Raw genomic sequence first — 15,839 nt, forward strand, 5'->3', positions numbered from 1 at the left:
CTTGGATTTATCCTGTATGGGACTCTCTGTGCTTCCTGCACTTGATTAACTATTTCCTTTCCTATATTAGGGAAGTTTTCAACTATCATCTCTTCAAATATTTTCTCAGCCCCTTTCTTTTTCTCTTCTTCTTCTGGAACCCCTATAATTTGAATGCTGGTGTGTTTAATGTTGTCCCATAGGTCTCTGAGACTGCCCTCTGTTCTTTTCACTCTTTTTTCTTTATTCTGCTCTGCTGTTGTTATTTCCACTATTTTATCTTCCAGATCACTTATCCAGCTTTCTGCCTCAGTTATTCTGCTATTGATCCCTTCTAGTGTATTTTTAATTTCATTTATTGTGTTGTTCATCATGGCTTTTTTCCTCTTTAGTTCTTCTAGGTCCTTGTTAAATGTTTCTTGCATTTTCTCTATTCTATTTCCAAGATTTTGGATCATCTTTACTATCATTATTCTGAATTCTTTTTCAGGTAGACTGCCTATTTCCTCTTCATTTGTTAGGTCTGGTAGGTTTTTATCTTGTTCCTTCATCTTCTGCATGTTTTTCTGTCTTCTCATGTTGCTTATCTTGCTGTGTTTGTGGGCTCTCCTTTTTGTAGGCTGCAGGTTTGTAGTTCCTATTGTTTTTGGTGTCTTTCCCCAGTGGCTAAAGTTTGTTCAGTGGGTTGTTTCATCTTCCTGGTGGAGGGGGCTAGTGCCTGTATTCTGGTTGTTGAGGCTGGATCTTGTCTTTGGTGGGCAGGTCCACGTCTGGTGGTGTGTAGTGGGGTTTCTGTGGCCTTATTATGATTTTAGGCAGCCTCTCTGCTAATTGGTGGGGTTGTGTTCCTGTCTTGCTAGTTGTTTGGCATAGGGTGTCCAGCACTGTAGCTTGCTGGTCATTGAGTGAAGCTGGGTCTTGGTGTTGAGATGGAGATCTCTGGGAGATTTTCACCATTTGATATTATGTGGAACTGGGAGGTCTCTTGTGGGCCAGTGTCCTGAAGTTTGCTCTCCTACGTCAGAGAAACAGCACTGACTCCTGGCTTGAGTGCCAAGAGCTTTTAATCCACAGAGCTCAGAATTAAAGGGAGAAAAAGTATAAAGAAAGAATGACAGAGGAAAAAATAAAATAAACTAAAGTAAGATAAAATAAAGTAATTAAAAGAAAAAATAATTATTACGGAAAACATTTGTTTTAAAAGTAAAAAACAAACAAATACAGAGAAAAAATGGATGGACAGAACCCTAGGACAAATGGTGAAAGCAAAGCTTTACAGACAAAAGCTCACACAAAAGCATACACATACACACTCACAAAAGAGGAAAAGGGGTAAAAATAATATATCTTGCTCTCAATGACCACCTCCTCAATTTGGGATGATTCGTTGTCTATGCATGTATTCCACAGATGCAGAGTACATCAAGTTGATTGTGGAGATTTAATCCACTGCTCCTGAGGCTACTGGGAGAAATTTCCCTTTCTCTTCTTTGTTTGCACAGCTCCCGGGGTTCAGCTTTAGATATGGCCCCACCTCTGCGTTTAGGTTGCCTGAGGACGTCTCTTCTGCACTCAGACAGGACGGGGTTAAAGGAGCAGCTGATTCAGGGTCTCTGGCTTTCTCAGGCCAGGGGGTGGGAGTTGTACAGATGCAGCGTGAGCCTTCAACAGCATAGGCCACTGTGACGTTGCACTAGCCTGAGGCGCACTGTGCATTCTCCCGGGGAAGTTGTCCCTGGATCATGGACCCTGGCAGTGGTGGGCTGCACAGGCTCTCAGGAGGGGAGGTGTGGATAGTGACATGTGCTCGCACACAGGCTTCTTGGTGGTGGCAGCAGCAGGCTTAGCGTCTCATGCCCGTCTCTGGGGTTCGTGTTGTTAGCCGGACCTCGCGTCTGTCTCTGGAGCTCCTTTAAGCATTGCTCTTAATCTCTCCTCATGCGCCAGGAAACAAAGAGGGAAGAAAAAGTCTCTTGCTGGGGCGCAATTCTTGATTTAGGTTAGACAACACAGATACATGATGAAATTTTCATCAGTATGTGACTAATCTGATATGAAGATAAGTGCCTTACAGTTAGAGTCTTCAAAATGGCTAAAGCAATATATGGCAAAGTCTGCTATGTGTAATAATGACCATATAATTTGTCATCTAAAGTAAGACATTTTTGAGAGCTGAAGAGAGTACTGTTTATATATATATTGAGACAAGGGTAAACTAGGAATATCCTAGGTGAGTTAGAAGTTATAGTCACCCTAGCTACATATTATCCAAGACATATTTGGTCCATCTTAGGGGAATGGGAACCTTTCAGACTTTCTTCAGTATCACTGTTACTGAACTCAAGTTTGGGTGTTCACCACTGGAAAGCCAATACTCAAGAGACACATGTTGGTTAGAAAGGAAAGCTTGCTTTATTCAGGAGACCAGCAACCTGGGAAGGCAGACCATGCCCAAAAACCAATTCCAAAAATTCTGCTCGATGATGAAAGTTTTTAAAGGGAGAATCATTTGGGGTGGGGGTCAGAGTTTTTGTTATCTTCCACTGTGTGCAGACTTTCTTCTGATTGGCTCATGGTGAGGTAGGAGGGCATTGCTCCAGCAATCTTGTGCTCAGCCTGAAGTTATCCTCCTCCACCTCGCTGGGGGCCTTATTTCCTACAGAAGAACTCAAAGGTATTGTTATGTATATTCCTTAAGGAGGAACCAGGACTCTGTCCCAAAGCTGCACTATTGTTTCTTGACTGCACCTTTGTTTCTGCATTCCTTCCCTTCCCTGTTAAGCAACTGTTGTATCTGCCCTTTGGAAATCAGGGAAGGTCAAGGAGGCTGAATGAAGTCTATTTCCAACAAATAAGAAGTGGGGAACACAGAAAGGATTTGTACCTGTGAGGATTCCACAGGGTCCTGCTCTGTTTCATCACTGTGGGATATGGAGGCTTCTGTAAGACTTACCTTCATTCTAAGTATATTCAGGAAACTAAATTCTAGTCAATGAAATGTGGGAAGAAGTAATGAGTATCCTTTCTAGGTTTATGCCATGAAAACAACTTTTCCCTTCTGGTCTGATGTATGCATCATGGTGGTTTGAATTCATATGTTGGAGAAAGCAGAGCCACAAGGCAGAAAGCCTGGGTCCTGAATTGGAGAGCTGTGCAACAATCAGGAAAACCAATTTGGGATTTTACATATGTGAGAAATAAACTTGTTATACACTATTGAGATATTAGAGTTTACTTTTTGCAGCAGGTAAACTAGCATTATCATCACTTGCATTATCTTAACTAATATATTGCATAAAGATTAGCCTCAAATATGTGAAATATATCCTCGTTCTTTTTCCTTGAACCGTGAGCCTTTCCAAAATAGTAACCTAGAATAGGTAGTAAAATACTGTGAGTATACTTTAAATATTATTTTTGGATTGGATTGGATTGAATTGAATCATGTTGAATTGGATTGAAAGGAAATAAGTTATACATAAAATGGTAAGAAACTTCAGAGATGAAAAAGCTTTCTTCCAGCTAGAAGGAACATCGAACTTTTCAAGGAGAAAGTGGCCTTTGAGCTGATACTTGAAGAATTGAATTACTTTGGATATGCAGTGATGAAAATTATGTTACAGGAAAAGTAAGCAGCATGAGCAAATGACACATAAACAAGAGAAGACAGTTTAGTCCAAATAGGATGTATGGTCAATCAGTGAAAAAAAATATTTAAATTTACTTCAGTTTAGAAATATTTACTGGACACCTGTTCTGTCAGGATGAGAAAGACATGAAGAGATAATTTAAGAAAAGAGTGTATATTGAGCTGGCCAACACTTCGGTGTTTTCTGTAAAATGTGTAAGAGTACAGAAAAACCCAAACGAAATTTTTGGCCAACCCAATACAAAAAGGCAGAAGTATATAATACATTCTTTGAGAGCACAGAGAAATGAAACTCAAAGGAGACTAGAGTGAGTTTTGAAAACAGATAAATTAACCACACCCTACAGAGCGTGGAAAATATCACTTTCCCATCACTGTATAACCGAAAGGGAGTCATTGCAGGGTTATCATTGTAATCCTTGAATTATGATCAATGAGTGTGGATATTGTTTTGTCAATAGTTGCAAATCATCAAATAATTTTAAAGGGGCAATGAAAGACATGAGTAAAGCACTGCTTTAGGGAAAGGGGTCTTAATAATGGGGTAGGTGTGGGCACAGCATTAGGGAGCATGGAGATAAGAAGTACTGTTATTAGGCAGCTGTAATTATCCATATTGAGGACCTCTGTCTAGGTAGTATATAAATGTATAGGAAAAAATAGTTTAGAGCTACAGCAGAAGTAGGATCAATGTCTTAATTCCTTGGGTATTGGAGGTGAGTGTGTATCAGTATATGGATTAGTGTCAGCAGTAACAGAAAATACCAAAGAAGGTTTATTTCTCTCTTCTAAATGTAGGCATTCCAGCTCCATCTAGCTTGTTATTAGAAATGAGGTTTTTGCTTCATAGTTTAGGATGACTACTTGAGCTCTTGCTATCTTATCCACATTCTAGCATCCTGGAAGAGATCAGAAGAGGCATGGCATTTCCCTGTAACATTTCTTGGTCCTACACGTTAACATCTCATTGGCCAGAACTTAATCACATGTCCACACCTAGCTACAAGAGAGGTAGGAAAATGTAGTCTTTATTCTGAGAAGTCAATGTGCCTTACTAAAAACCAAGGCTTCTCTTGTTAAGGAAGAAGAGGAAAGTGAATTATTAGCACTGTCTTTGTCACAGGGGCAAAAGACAATTGTTGTGATCATGAAGCTATACCTTATCTAGTGGGCTGCTAGAAAGGTTGGATAGAACTAGAATGAAATATCCAGGTGAGGAATATAAATTTTTGAATTATCTTTACTGAAATAGTAGCTGAGATAGGTAGAATGAGCAATTCTTTCCAGCTACAACTCTCCAGATAATTCAAGTTTCAAACTTTTCTTTTGTCTTTGTTACTTAAATAATGGAATTCTAGTTTGGGTCATCTGCACAACTCAGATATCCTCAAAATTCACTGGCTCTACCACTTATAAAGTATGTGACAGCACCTGTCATATAGTGCATGATAAGCAAATACTGAATAGATCAGAATTTGAAAGGAGAAATAGATGTTGAGCTGATGGTATATGAAAAAAGTAAATTAATAAAACCACCTGGCCTTTTCCTAAGAGTTGCATATGGTCTTATTTCCCACCATGCTGATTCCAATGGGTCATTTTGTCTCCTTTCCCTGCAGCCCCATTGGGCATTGGGCTTTGTCACAGCAAATAGCACAGGTTACCTGTATGAGTTCCCTGAATCAGCTGTTTTCCTGCTTCAAGTCTCATGTCCTGTTTTCACAGGTTCCTTGGTGACTATACTTTGACTTGAAAATGTCATTAGTGTCATCAGGGGCTTTTGAACTCTCCCTTGGTCAGGCAGGGCTATCTTTTTCTTTCCATGAGTTGGCTCAGAATCTGGAGGATGGAGTGTGCATATCATGTTTTTTCAGGCCGTCAATATTTTAAAAATTTCAACCAGATTCAAGTAAACTTATACCATAACTTCCCGGTTTCTTTTTCTGAGCAATTTTCTACTTTTTGTCCTCTGCCAGATTCCCTTTCTGCCATTTGGTTGCACTGCCCCTCCCCCCTGCCCCATACCACCACCACTAACATCAAATAATAAAAGTAGTAAATGTTATATATCGAGCACAAAGTATTGTCTTATAATTGACTGTCCTTCTGACAGCCCTTCAAGGTAATTATTATCAATTTTCAGGTAAGGACACTGAGGTGGTTTCTTGGGGGAGGGGGTTGGGTTGAGCATTTGAAAAGATGAAATTATTTGCTCAAAGTGACACAAAATTCAGTAATAAATTTAGGATTTAATTACAGGTTGCTGTGTATTTTCCATTACTTCACTGCCTCTCAAAAGACACCAATAATTCTTCTTGTTTCCTTTCATTTCATTTGACTTAGCCTTGCTGAGTTCAAGCTTAAAAGAGATATGAGGAAATTTTAGTCTCATTCAAAGCTATTAGTTGTGATTGCAAGTTATATGTGAAGTGAGATTAATCCCACAATTGACTAACTCCTTGATTTTAGAAATTACCAATTTTTTATCAACTGTGGTTTAAAAATTGATTTATTATGTTAATACCATTTTCATATTCTGAGTATAACACATACATTTTCCTTATTGCTATGACTTGTGGGAGGCCAGGTGAATCTGGACATGGACTTGAACTTTTGGGGTCTGAAATTTCATGCATCTTTTAAAACATGAATAGACTTTACTACCAAATTGATCTATAATATTTATGGAAAAAGCATCTATACCTGATTCCAAGATGATAAATAATAGTAAAAAAGTGACATACAAAATGTGTCCTCACTTTGTTGAAACATTCATTTCACGAATTTGTGACAGAAGAGAATCATTCATTAGAGAGAACTACAATGCTTCTTGATTAACTGCCTATTTGTTAGAAGTCAAAATTATTTTTAAATGGATTAGCATTATTTTATCATTATTTGCCTGAGGTTACCCCAATATTTTCCTTTAAAAAATAATCACTTACATTACTATGGCAATGCAAACTGCTATACTTTTTTTTTATGAAGTAAGTTAAATACACTTTTGCCTTGTTCTTTGACCCTTTTTCTGGTATACGTGCTAAAGAAAGATTATGAAAGAGGGAGAGCAGGGTATGCTCTGGAATTGAAAAGTTAATTGCAGTATTCAAACAACCAAATGGCCAATAGGCAGGGAATAATGGGGAAATTATGGCATATTTACTAAAAGGACCATTTTATGCACATTAAATATAAGAATGGAGAAAACAACCCATGACATAATATTTGGTGAAAGAAGCAGAAAACAAGATTATAGCTACACTATTACAGTTACAGAGATTAGAGCTGATCTTTTTATCCCCTTTCTTTTGTGTTCTACTATTGTTATTATTTTAGTTATATGGTTCTTAAAGTCTAGGAACTACTTATTTTAGGGAAAAAGTGGAGAGGAGTCTTAAGATGGGTATTCCTATAAAACTTGTGAATAGCATTTCTAAATGGTGCTTTACATGTCTTTCTCCCTTCCTAGGTTTATTAAGCAAATATTCATTAAATACTGTGCCCAATGCACCTATTATATGAGGTGCATTATAGTAGACAAGGCACAACATTTACGCTTGAGATAGTTTTAGTTTAGTTAGAGAGACAGGGCTATAAGGAAATTACAAATTTAAAATATATGAAGAAATTGTTGTAGCCATGAGAAGACTGAGACATGAAAACTAAATGTAATGTGGGATCCTGGATGGTATCCTGGAAGAGAAAAAGGACAGTGGGTTAAAAAATAGGAAATCTGAATAAAGCATGGACTTTAGGTAGTAATAATGTGTCAATACTGCATCATTAATTTTGGCAAATGAAGTAATGAAGCATGTTAGTAATAAAGGAGATAGGTATGGGATGTATATTGGAACTCTGTACTATCTTTGTAACATTTCTATAAATCTAAAACTTATAAAATAAGGAGAGAGAGAGAGAGAGAGAGAGAGAGAGAGAGAGAGAGAGAGAGAGAGAGAGAGAGAGAGGAAATAAAATAAGGAATGGCACAAGACCACTATTTTCTCTCCTGTTTCTTTGTTTTGTCCTACTTTAGTGGCCTCTTCCTCTTAATCTCATTTTGGATTTCCCTCCTTTGTTTAACCTCTAAATATTGAACATTCCAGAGCTCAATTCTGTGTCCCTTTTGTCCCTCTACGTATTTTCACTTTCTTCTTGGTGACCTCTTCTAAACTCATGGTTTTAAATATCATTTATATGTCAAAGAGTCATAAATGTATATCTCCTCTCGACCTCTCCTCAGAACTCCTTTTATATCCAACTGCCTACTTAACAACTCCCCATAATTGCTTACTAGCCTTCTCAAATGGAGATCTTTACTTCACGTTTCAAAGCTACTCTTCCCCTAGTATCTCTTGTTATCTCAATATCTATCAACATCTAGTCACTCAGGCCAAAAAAGGTGGAAGTTATCCTTGATTTATGTTCTTTAACTTCCCTCATTCAACTCATCAGCTAGTCCTATTCACTCTTCTCCTGAAATATACAGAGAAATAAAATATGTGTATATTTTATACAATATATATACATAGGGTCCATCTACTTCTATTTTCACCAACACTATGCTAGTTGAAGCCACCATCATTATTCTCCTGGACTACTACCTAAATCATCAGGCCTCATCTCGACCCTTTCTCCCCATACATCCATTATAGTTAACCCATAATGGCCACATTTATGTTTCTGGGAAAAGCCACTCCTGCCTGACTTCTTAGGATATTTTAATCCACCCGGAAATACTACAGCTGCTGATTTTCTTGAGGTCAGATCTTCTTTGTCACTTAAATCTCAGATTGAGTGTCAAAAATCTGAAAAGCCATCACTGTTACATAACCTAATGTGTCTTTCAAGTCATTCTATATTACCTCAACTTATTTAATTATACTGCAAAATATGTTGCTCTATCTTTTTAAAAATTATTGTTATTATTATGATTTAGTCATTTCTATGATCTAAATGATTAGATCAATTCCAGGAATACAAAGCCTAAACAACCTACTACTTCATGTTGTTTTTTAAATTTAATTTTATTTATTTTATACAGCAGGTTCTTATGATTTATTTTATACATGTTAGTGTATATATGTCAATCCCAATCTCCCAATTCATCCCACCACCACCACCACCACTACCCCCACTTTCCCCCCTTGGTGTCCATACGTTTGTTCTCTACATTTGTGTTTCTACTTCTGCCTTGCAAATCGTTCATATACAATATTTGTTTTCCTCTTTCTGACTAACTTCACTCTGTGTGTCTCTAGGTCCATCCACATCTCTACAAACGACCCAATTTCGTTCCTTTTTATGTCTGAGTAGTATCCCAATGTATATGTGTACCACATCTTCTTTATCCATTGATCTGTCGATGGGCATTTAGGTCGCTTCCCATGACCTTCCTATTGTAAATAGTACTGCAATAAACATTGGGGTGCATGTGTCTTTTTGAATTATGGTTTTCTTGGGTATATGTCCAGTAGTGAGATTGCTGGGTCATATGGTAATTCTATTTTTAGTTATGTAAGGAACATCTGTACTGCTCTCCATAGTGGCTGTATCAATTTATATTCCCACCAACAGTGTAAGAGGTTTCCCTTTTCTCCACACCCTCTCCAGGATTTGTTGTTTGTAGATTTTCTGATGATGCCCATTCTAACTGGTGTGAGGTGATACCTCATTGTAGTTTTGAATTGCATTTCTCTAATAATTAGTGAAGTTGAGCAGCTTTTCATGTGTCTCTTGACCATCTGTATGTCTTCTTTGGAGATATTTAGGGATTCTCCCCATTTTTGGATTGGGTTGTTTGTTTTATTAATATTGAACTGCATGAGCTGTTTATACATTTTAGAGATTATTCCTTTGTCCATTGATTCATTTGCAAATATTTTTTCTCATCTGAGGGTTGTATTTTCATTTTTTTTATAGTTTCCTTTGCTGTGCAAAAGCTTTTAAGTTTCATTAGGTCCCATTTGTTTATTTTTGTTTTTATTTCCATTACTCTAGGAGGTGGGTCAAAAAGGATCTTGCTGTGATTGATGTCAAAGGGTGTTCTTCCTATGTTTTCCTCTAAGAGTTTTATAATGTCCTGTCTTAGATTTAGGTCTTTAATAGGTCTTTAATCCATTTTTTAAAAACACCTGTATTGGAATATAATTGCTTACATTGTGTGTTAGCTTCTGCTGTATAACAAAGTGGATCAGCTATAGTGTACGTATATCCCATATCATCTCCCTCTTGCGTCTCCCTCTCACCCTCCATATCCTACCACTCTAGGTGGTCACAAAGCACCAAGCTGGTCTCTGTGTGCTATGCAGCTGCTTCCCACTAGCTGTCTATTTTACACTTGGTGATGTATGTATGTCAATATCACTCTCTCACTTCGTCCCAGCTTACTATTCCCCATCCCCGTGTCCTCAAGTCCATTCTCTATGTCTGAGTCTTTATTCCTGTCCTGCCCTGAGGTTCTTTTGAAACAATTTTTTTTTTTTTTTTAGATTACATATATATGTGTTAGCATATGGTATTTGTTTTTTTCTTTCTGACTTACTTCACTCTGTATGACAGACTCAAGTCCATACACCTCACTACAAATAACTCAATTTCATTTTTTCTGGCTGAATAACATTCCACCGTACATATGTGCCACATCTTCTTTATCCATTCATCTGTCAATAGACACTTAAGTTGCTTCCATGTGCTGGATATTGTAAATAGTGCTGCAATGGACATTGTGGTACATGACGCTTTGAATTATGGATTTCTCAGGGTGTATGCCCAGTAGTGGGATTGCTGGGTCATATGGTAGTTCTATTTTTAGTTTTATAAGGAACCTCCATACCGTTCTCCATAGTGGCTGTATCAATTTACTTCCCACCAAAAGTGCAAGAGGGTTCCCTTTTGTCCACACCCTCTCCAGCATTTTTTCTTTATAGATATTTTGATGATGGCCTTTCTGACCACTGTGAACTGATACTTCATTGTAGTTTTGAGTAGCATTTCTCTAATGATTAGTGATGTTGAGCATCATTTCATGTGTTTGTTAGCAATCTGTATATCTTCTTTGGAGAAATGTCTATTTAGGTCTTCTGCCCATTTTTGGATTGGGTTGTTTGTTTTTTAATATAAAGCTGCATGAGCTGCTTCTATATTTTGGAGATTAATCCTTTGTCAGTTGCTTCATTTGCAAATATTTCTGCCATTCTGAGGGTTGTCTTTTCATCTTGTTTATGGTTTCCTTTGCTGTGCAAATGCTTTTAAGTTTCATTAGGTCCCATTTGTTTATTTTCGTTTTGATTTCCACTTCTCTAGGAGGTGGGTCAAAAAGGATCTTTCTGTGATTTATGTCATAGAGTGTTCTGCCTAAGTTTTCCTCTAAGAGTTTTGTAGTGTCTGGCCTTACATTTAGGTCTTTAATCCATTTTGAGTTTATTTTAGTTTATGGTGTTAGGGAGTGTTCTAATTTAATTCTTTTACATGTAGCTGTTCAGTTTTCCCAGCACCAATTATTAAAGAGGCTGTCTTTTCTCCATTGTATATTCTTGCCTCCTTTACCAAAAATAAGGTGACCATATGTGTGTGGGTTTTTCTCTGGGCTTTCTATCCTGTTTCATTGATCTCTATTTCTGTTTTTGTGCCAGTACCATACTGTTTTGATTACTGTAGCTTTGTAGTATAGTCTAAAGTCAGGGAGCCTGATTCCTCCAGCTCCATTTTTCTTTCTCAAGATTGCTGTGGCTATTCAGAGTCATTTGTGTTTCCATACAAATTGTGAAAGTTTTTGTTCTAGTTTTGTGAAAAAAGCCATTGGTAGTTTGATACGGATTGCTTTGAATCTGTAGATTGCTTTCGGTAGTATAGTCATTTTCACAATTTTGATTCTTCTAATCCAGGGACATGGTATATCTCTCCATCTGTTTGTATCATCTTTAATTCCTTTCATCAGTGTCTTATAGTTTTCTCAGTACAGTTTTTCTTTTTTACCTCCTTGGGTAGGTTTATTCCTAGGTATTTTATTCCTTTTGTTATAATGATAAATGGGATTTTTCCCTTAATTTCTCTTTCTGATCTTTTGTTAGTGTACAGGCATGCAAGAGATTTCTATTCATCAAGTTTGTATCCTGCAAATTTCCTAAATTCATTGATTAGCTTTACTAGTTTTCTGGTGGCATCTTTAGGATTATCTATGTGTATATAGTATTATGTCATCTGCAGTGACAGTTTTACTTCTTCTTTTCCAATTTGGATTCCTTTTATTTCTTTTTCTTCTCTGATTGCCATAGCTAGGACTTCCTAAACTACGTTGAATAATAGTTGTGAGAGTGGCTATCCTTTTATTGTTCCTGATCTTAGAGGAAATGCTTTCAGTTTTTCATCATTGAGAATGATGTTTGCTGTGGGTTTGTCATATATGGCCTTTCTTATGTTGAGGTAGGCTCCCTCTATGCCCACTTTCTGGAGAGTTTTTATCATAAAAGGGTGTTGAATTTTTTCAAAGCTTTTTCTGCATCTATTGAGATGATCATATGATTTTTATTCTTCAATTTGTTATTATGGTGTATTTCATTGATTGATTTGTGTATATTGAAGGATCCTTGCATCCGTGGGATAATTCCCACTTGATCATGGTGTATGGTCCTTAGTATGTTATTTGATTCTGTTTGCTAGTATTTTGTTGAGCATTTTTGCATCTATGTTCATCCGTGATATTGGCCTGTAGTTTTCTTTTTTTGTGACATCTTTGTCTGTTTTTGGTATCAGGCTGATTGTGGCCTTATAGAATGATTTTGGGAATGTTCCTTTCTGCAGTTTTTTGGAAGAGTTTGAGAAAGATGGGTGTCAGCTCTTCTCTAAATATTTGATAGAATTCTGCTGTGAAGCCATCTGGTCCTGGACTTTTGTTTGTTGGAAGATTTTTAATCACAGTTTCAATTTCATTATTTGTGTTTGGTCTCTTCATATTTTCTATTTCTTCCTGGTTCAGTCTTGAGAGGTTTTACCTTTTTATGAATTTGTCTATTTCTTCCAGATTGTCCCTTTTATTGGCATAGAGTTGCTTATGATGCTTTGTATTTCTGTGGTGTCCTTTGTGCCTTCTGCCTTTTCACTTTTAATTTTATTGATTTGAGTCCTCTTTCTCTTTTTCTTGGTGAATCTGGCTATAGGTTTATGAATTTTGTTATCTTCTCAAAGAACCAGCTTTTAGTTTTATTGCTCTTTGCTATTGTTTTCTTTGTTTCTATTTCATTTATTTTTGCTCTGATCCTAATGATTTTTTTCCTTCTACTAACTTTGGGTTTTGTTTGTTCTTTCTGTAGTTGCTCTAGGTGTAAGGTTAGTTTGTTTATTTGAGATATTTCTTGTTTCTTGAAGTAGGATTGTATTGCTATAAACTACCCTCTTAGAACTGCTTTTGCTGCATCCCCTAGGTTTTGGACCATCGTGTTTTTGTTGCCATTTGTCTCTAGCTAGGTGTTTCTTGATTTCCTCTTTGATTTCTTCAGTGATCTCTTGGTTATTTAGTAATATAATGTTTAGCCTCCATGTGTTTGTGTTTTTTATGTTATTTTCCCTATAATTTATTTCTAATCTCATAATGTTGTGGTCAGAAAAAATGCTTGATATGATTTCAATTTTCTTAAATTCACCAAGGCTTGATTTTTGACCCAAGATGTGTCCTTTCCTGGAGAATGTTCCATGTGCATTTGAGTAGAAAGTGTAATCTGCTATTTTTGGATGGAATGTGTTATAAATATCAATTAAATCTATCAGTTCTATTGTGTCATTTAAAGCTTGTGTTTCCTTATTAATTTTCTGTCTGGCTTATCTGTCCATTGGTATAAGTGAGATGTTAACATCCCCCGCTATTACTGTGTTACTGTTGATTTCCCCTTTTATAGCTGTTAGCATTTGCCTTGTGTGTTGAGGTGCTCCTATGTTGGGTGCATATATATTTATAATTGTTATATCCTCTTCTTGGATCAACCCCTTGATCATTATGCAGTGTCCTTCCTTGTCTCTTGTAACATTCTTTCTTTTAAAGTCTATTTTATCTGATATGAGTATTGGTACTCCAGCTTTCTTTTGATTTCCATTTGCATGGAATATCTTTTTCCATCCCCTGTCTATCTAATATTCTCCTTTTTAAAAAAATTTATTTTAAAAATATTTTTATTAAAGTATAGCTGATTTACAATGTTGTGTTAATTTCTGCTGTACAGTATCTCCTATTACTATTAATTTTTTAACATCTTTATTGGAGTATAATTGCTTTACAATGTTGTGTTAGTTTCTGCTGTATAACAAAGTGAATCAGCTATATGTCTACATATATCCCCATATCCCCTCCCTCTTGTATCTCCCTCTCACCTTCCCTATCTCACCGTCACAAAGTACCGAACTTAACCCCCTATGCTATGCGGCTGCTTCCCACTAGCTATTTGGTAGTGTATATATGTCAATGTCACTGTCTCACTTTGTTCCAGCTTACACTTCCCCCTCCCCATGTCCTCAAGTCCATTCTCCATGTCTGCGTCTTTATCCCTGTCTTACCCCTAGGTTCTTCAGAAACTTTTTTTTTTTAAGATTCCATATATATGTGTTAGCATGTGGTATTTGTTTTTCTCTTTCTGACTTACTTCACTCTGTATGACAGACTCTAGCTCCCTGCACCTCACTACAGGTAACTCAATTTCATTTCTTTTTATGGCAAGTAATATTCCATTGTTTATATGTGTCTCTTATTCTTTTTCCATTCATTTGTAATGGACACTTAGGTTGCTTCCATGTCCTGGCTATTGTAAATAGTGCTGCAATAAACATTGTGATACATGACTCTTTTGAATTATTGTTTTCTCAGGGTTTATTCTTCTTATAGTTTAATTCAGTTTTTTGTGGTTTTTTTTGTTTGGTTTTTTTTTTTTGCTTTTTTGTGTCTCCTTCCAGTAGAATGTAAGTTCTTGGAAAATAGCAACTTTGTATTCTTGATTCTTAGAACACTACCTGACAATCACAGGACCTCAATAAATGTTTCAAGTGACAAATAATTAATGGACACTAAAGTCCTGAAATTTAGGGAGAGGAGGGGTTACAGTGGAGGTAGAATGATAGGAGAAATTTACTGAAAGGAGTGAGAACTTGTAAGGCTTTGAGAATTGAGTAAGGCTAGTCAATAAGTAGATAAAGATGGAATTCCAGAAAAAGAAGAGTAGAACAAAGGTGTGGAGAGAGCAATAAACGTGGTCTCCTTGGGAAAAGCAGGTGAACAGGAATTTTGTGAAGATTATGAGATCAGAATTCGTGGCAAATCCAAATTGCAGAGATTCTTGAATACCAGGCTTGGAATCAGCAAGTTAGTGACTTTCATTCTGTTGATTTTCAGCTCCAGCTACCTTTGAGCCTTTTAACCATGATCTCATTCTAAGTCTTTTGAATGAAAGTAATATATGCTGCTCCACCACCATTTTTTCCTTTCTTTATTTCCCAATGCAAGTTTTGATATCAGCTTGCTTGGGTCTGGCCCAGTGTGTAAGGTGATTCTAGGTTATACCCATCTTCTGTGGTTGGAACTCCCACAACAACAAAAAGGAGTATAAAATTGAAATAGTTTTTCCTTACTATCAAAAGGAGGGCCTTTGCTTTGTGTATTTCCTCATCTGACAGTGATGACAGTATTTATTGTCAACATAATTTTTTTGATTAGACAGCTGGATTTTTCCCAGGGGCTGGTTGCGCATCAGGTAAGGAAATCCAAATCCACAGGCAAAGAGAAGCAGAGAACACCGTGGAAACTGAGGTTGATTTCTGTTCACCCGTTTGCTCTGAGAAATTCTCAGTCAGCTCTCCACCCACTGGAAATCAGATGTAAACAACAACAAGATGATTATTGACGATCTGGCTGGGAGACGTTAAAATAGAAATGCAGTACTTCTCTTGGTGCTCTAGCTCAGATAAACTACTGTAGTAGTATAGCAGAACTTTAAATGAGGTGCCTTTTTTTTTTTTTTTTTTTTTTTTTGGTGGTGGTACGCGGGCCTCTCACTGTTGTGGCCTCTCCCGTTGTGGAGCACAGGCTCCAGACGCGCAGGCTCAGCTGCCGTGGCTCACGGGCCCAGCCGCTCCGCGGCATGTGGGATCTTCCCAGACCGGGGCACGAACCCGTGTCCCCTGCATCGGCAGGCGGATTCTCAACCACTGTGCCACCAGGGGAGCCCATGAGGTG

The 15,839-nt window shown here is 37.1% G+C and overlaps 1 protein-coding gene across 3 annotated transcripts in view; it reads left to right on the forward strand.

Annotated features, from left to right (window-relative positions):
* CA10 (carbonic anhydrase 10) overlaps positions 1–15,839 on the forward strand; it is a 658,053-nt gene that overhangs the window by 96,258 nt on the left and 545,956 nt on the right. The window lies entirely within an intron of this gene.

The sequence above is a fragment of the Kogia breviceps genome, chromosome 19 (genome assembly GCF_026419965.1).
Source record: "Kogia breviceps isolate mKogBre1 chromosome 19, mKogBre1 haplotype 1, whole genome shotgun sequence".
In the NCBI taxonomy this organism is placed as follows: domain Eukaryota; kingdom Metazoa; phylum Chordata; class Mammalia; order Artiodactyla; family Physeteridae; genus Kogia; species Kogia breviceps.